This window comes from Mus musculus, chromosome 4 (assembly GCF_000001635.26).
Source record: "Mus musculus strain C57BL/6J chromosome 4, GRCm38.p6 C57BL/6J".
NCBI classification, from domain to species: domain Eukaryota; kingdom Metazoa; phylum Chordata; class Mammalia; order Rodentia; family Muridae; genus Mus; species Mus musculus.
In genome coordinates this window covers 57,409,721-57,414,809 of record NC_000070.6, presented here as the reverse complement: position 1 = coordinate 57,414,809, position 5,089 = coordinate 57,409,721, and the positions used below count along the sequence as shown (strand labels likewise).

General features: G+C 46.3%; 1 pseudogene; it reads left to right on the top strand.

Moving 5' to 3' along the window:
* The first annotated feature begins 540 nt into the window (after window positions 1–540).
* Window positions 541–1,137, top strand: Gm12538 (annotated as a pseudogene).
* Window positions 1,138–5,089: the final 3,952 nt, after the last annotated feature.

Genomic DNA, 5,089 nt, shown 5'->3' with positions numbered 1-5,089 from the left:
GTGCATAAGAAATAGAGAGAGAGAATACCTGTGGGGACTAAAAGAGATCATCAGATGCCCTAGTTATATGATATGTCGTAAGTTTTGACTTATAAGTTACAAGTGATTATCTGCTGCTCAGCATAAATGCCGGTGTGTCCTTTCCAAGAGCAGTAAGTGTCCTTAACCACTGAGCTATCTCTCAAGCCCCTAGCCACAACATCCTAAACTCTGGATCATGACTCCAAGTGGGACCCAGTTACTGAATGTGGGGACTGAGAAGAAAATTTTGGCCATAGTAAAAGGTTTGTTTCTGAAGGTGCAGTGACTAAAACTTAACTTAAAATAAAAAGTGTAATGAATCAATCGGAGGTATATCTAGCTGTGCTCACTGGGTGTTCCATCATGTGACTTCACTGTGGTCTTGGATGTGTGCACACTCATGTCAACAAATGCTGCTGAAATACCTCTGATCAGACCAGAAACTATCCTGTTATGAGTCACGATGCTTGTGCTGTGTGTATGCAGTTTTCTGCTCTTTTAGAAACACAACAGCTTGGCCCGGGTTCTCAGTCTCTCTCCCGGGCCCTCGACCTCCAGCCCCGCGCGAGCGGCAGTCAAGAGGGGTGGCAGGATGAATGTGGGCACAGCACACAGCGAGGTGAACCCCAACACATGGGTGATGAACAGCCGCGGCATCTGGCTCTCCTACGTGCTGGCCATCTGGCTCTCCTACGTGCTGGCCATCGGACTCCTGCATGTCGTGCTGCTGAGCATTCCCTTTGTGAGCGTCCCTGTCGTCTGGACCCTCACCAACCTTATCCACAACCTGGGCATGTACGTCTTTCTGCACACCGTGAAAGGGACACCCTTCGAGACTCCAGACCAAGGCAAAGCAAGGTTGCTGACCCACTGGGAGCAGATGGACCACGAGGTTCAGTTCACAGCCTCTAGGAAGTTCTTAACCATCACGCCTATTGTGCTGTACTTCCTCACCAGCTTCTACACCAAGTATGACCAAGTCCATTTCATACTCAACACAGTGTCCTTGATGACTGTGCTCATGCCCAAGTTTCCCCAGCTCCACGGAGTCCGGATCTTTGGAATCAATAAGTGCTGAGGTTGTAGCCCCTTCCCCAGCCGGGTTGGCAGGGGAAGGGTGGAAGGCCTTTGCTGTGGTGCTGAAGACAGGAGCCTCTGGACGCTGCCAGAGATGGGGGTGTGCCTGGGCCTGGCTTCCCCTCGATTCCCCAGTAGCCGACTTGGAGTAGCTTGTAGTGGGGGTAGAGTGGGGCCCTTGGGTTCTAACCCATTCTGAAGTTTTTTGTCTTTTTCCTTTTGCCTTTTGAATAGAGATGCCATGAGGGTGGTCAGGAAAGAGGCTGGGCTCTCTGGCTAACTGTGGGCCTCAGAAATTGGGACAGGAAGCCAGGAAAAACCCCTGTTGGCTTGTTTACCCTCAGGCAGCCATAGCACTTTAGCCCCCGAAAAGGGGGCAGAGGGACGGTACAGCTCCTGCATTGATTGCCCTCAGTCCTTCAGTGTGTGAGGCGAGACTCACTGTTCTGTATGTATTAGAACCCTGCGCCGTGCTGCCTCTGCCGCCAGGGGGGAGCAGGCGGGCTTTGTGGACTTCCTGGCAACCTGGGATGGGTAGGCTGTGGGGCAGGGAAGATTGGGAAAGGAAGATGGGTTGATGGGACACCTAGAGGTGGGGACAGGATGCTGCCACCTTTGTCCTGGGGAGAGGGGAGTTCTGAGCAAGGGTTGGATGGGGATAGTAACTTGGGTCTTATTTAGAATGGACAAGATACTGCAGCCGATATGGATCAGTGTAAAAAAGAGGTCTGCGAAGGAGAAGCCAGACTCAGCCTCCTCTGGGATGTGGGCTAGGAGGAGAGCTGGCGTGGAGGGTTAATTTACCCACAGAACGATGTTGATAGGAAAGGAGGCCCCTGTGGGTTTGAACTCCTGAGTTGGAATGAGAATGTGCACAGGCTGGAAGAGCCTGTGAGTCCTCAGAAGTGGCTTCACTTCGACACTTCCCTTAGTGGTGTGTGTGAGGAAGCTTTCTGAGAGGCTCTTCCTTAGGCGTTCAATTCGTATTCTTGTGTAGATTGTGCTGGGGCAGTGCCTCTTGTGTGGCTTGCATATGAATGGTCAGGAGGCCACCTCCACATGTGGTCAGTGGCCTCCACAGTGCTACAGGATCCCTGCCCAAACCAGGCAGTAGTAGGGGCAGCTGCAGGCACTGTCCTCAGCCCAAAGAGAGGCAGGTCATGGAGCCTGAGGCCAGGCCTAAAGGAGCTGTCTCTCTACTCGCTGGATCGCTGGATCGACTGGGGTATGCTCTTTTGGAAACGTGTGGCTGCCCAAGCCCTCTCCCAGGGAGGGGCTAGAGGGAGGTCACTCACCTGTTTCTCCCCCTGACCCTCATTCTGAACCCCGTGTATCATAGGGAACTTTCACCTTCTGGTCTTTCTAAGCAAAGTGTGAATAGGATTTTTACTCCCTTTGTACAGTATTCTGAAAAAATGCAAATAAAAAGCAACATGTTCTGTTAGAAAGAAAGAAAGAAAGAAAGAAAGAAAGAAAGAAAGAAAGAAAGAAAGAAAGAAAGAAAGACAACAGCTTAAAGAAAACAAAGACTTAGAATTTCCCTCCTGTCATCTTTCAGCATGTATGTATCAAGTAGTGGGTTTGGGTTGTATTGTGTTAAAATATTTGATTTTTCAAAATTCCTGTTTGAATGATTGACTTGAGTTTTATTTTAAACAATTTAAAAACTCTTCAGTAAGGCTAGAAGATAGTTCAGTTGGTAATGTGCTGAGGAGCAAGTTCAACACCCAAACCTAAGGAAAGTGCCACGCATGCTGGCAGTCTTGCAATGCTATCACTAGCAAGGCAAAGCCAGTGGATACTGGGGTTCACTGCCCAGCCAATCTGGCCTGACTGGTGAGCTCTAGGTCAAGAAGAAGCAGTGTTTCAGAGGAGAGTGACAGCATTCCCAAGGATGTCCTCTAGTCTCCACTCCTGCACACATTCATACACACAAACTCATACATGTGCATGCACACACATGCGTGTGCACACACTCACACACATGTACTCTCACATACACACCCATACACAAGCTCATTCATGCACTAAAACATACACACACACACTTATACACACATACACACACATACTCTTTCACATACACACTCATACACACACTCAAACACACACACACACATGCACACTCACACACTCACACACACTCTCACATACACACTCATACACAAATTCATACAAGCACACACGTGCACACACATATTAAACACACACTCTCACATACACACTCATATATAAACTCATTCATGCACACACACTCATAGACACACACACATAAAAGAAGCTATGGAATTAATTTTGGCTTGAGAGTAGGACATAATCTCCAACAATTTCTGAAATGGTCCTAAAAATACTTTTAGCATCCTGCTCTACATACTCATGCAAAGCAGTATCCTCAGCACTGACGTTTTTAAAAATCAAATTTTCAATCAACTTTGAAAAATACCAGATATCTTCTACATCCTGCAATATCAAATATTAAGCCAAGATTTAATTCTTTATGCAAAAATTAAAAAGCGCATCTACCTTATTACTATGTAAATCTGCTTTCATCCTTAATAAATGCTAAAACTGTGTGTTTAATAAAGAACATCTAATGTTTTTAGACGACTGCTTTCATGTGTGTGCTGTGCATACCACAGCAGGAGTATGGAGGGCGGAGACCAGCTCTGTGGGTGTGGTTCTCCCTTCCACCTTTCCATGGGCTCAGGAGGGTAAACTCAGGTTCCCAGGTTCGCTGGCTCAAAGATTGTTTTATACATTTCTTAACCATGCATGGTGGAATACACCTTTAATCTCAGCACTTGAGAGGCATGGGTAGGTGAGTGTTTGAGATCAACCAGTCAGCCTGGTCCACAGAGGGAGTTACAGGACGGCCAGACTACATAGAGAAGCCCCATCTCAGAAAAACCAAAGCACAAAATAAACTTCTTTATGATCTCTCAGTCAAAATTTCATTTATACACACCTGTTTATATATATATATATATATATATATATATAGAGAGAGAGAGAGAGAGAGAGAGAGGAGAGAGAGAGAGTCATGTAAAACTTTCTCAGTCAAGGAAGGATAATGAATGGGAAAGCTTAAGCATTGAGACAAAGCCTTACCTAAGACACAGCAAGCATATACTACGATCATGATCTGAGCTGAAACATCCAGGAAAGAATGTGCCTGGTGTATCCAGAACCCTGTGACAACTGCCCAAAGAGCCACAGGGGAATCTGAGGTGCCCAATGGAGTGGCCCTCATTATCCTCAGACCACAAGATTTACTGACTGTGCTTTGCTCTGAAGAGCCCTTTAAAAGTCTGAGAAGAGCATTAAACTGAGTGTTACTTCTCTATTTTTAGCCAAAGACTTCAGTTTTAAACATCATGCCACCACCATCAGCACACAAAGAAGCCAACACGTGGAGTAAGTCTTCAATTGTCCGAAGCTAGGATTCATATTTTTCCTTTAGGGTGTGGTTTGTGTGTACACATATATCACATACACACAAACACACAGAGAGAGGGAGAGAAGGAGAGAGGGAGAGAGGGAGAGAGAGAGAGAGAGAGAGAGAGAGAGAGAGAGAGAGAGAGAGAGTAGAGTCTTTGTAGGAAGATGGATTCATCAGATTTCAATTGTAGCTGATCCTTTTTTTTTTTTTTTTTTTTGATAGCATGATGGATGGATTCAATCAGATGGGAATCCTTTAGGGTTCCTCAGGTGTCATTGTGTGCAGTGACTGAGGTTGTGACCTTCCTTTTCTGTCTTTCCAGGTGACAGCCCTATGAAGTTCTCTGACCAGAAGACTTAACCAGCACTGCACAACCTTTTGATTTTCCTGGCCACCTTACTTGCAAAGTTGTTTGGAACCACATACTAAACCAGAGTGTCCAACCCCCAGCCCACAGGTTACAAAGACATACATATGTTTATTTTGCATGACATTGTGATGTGAGCTTTCCTGGTCCATGAGTGGGAAACCTCTACATGGTTCTCAGTGAAA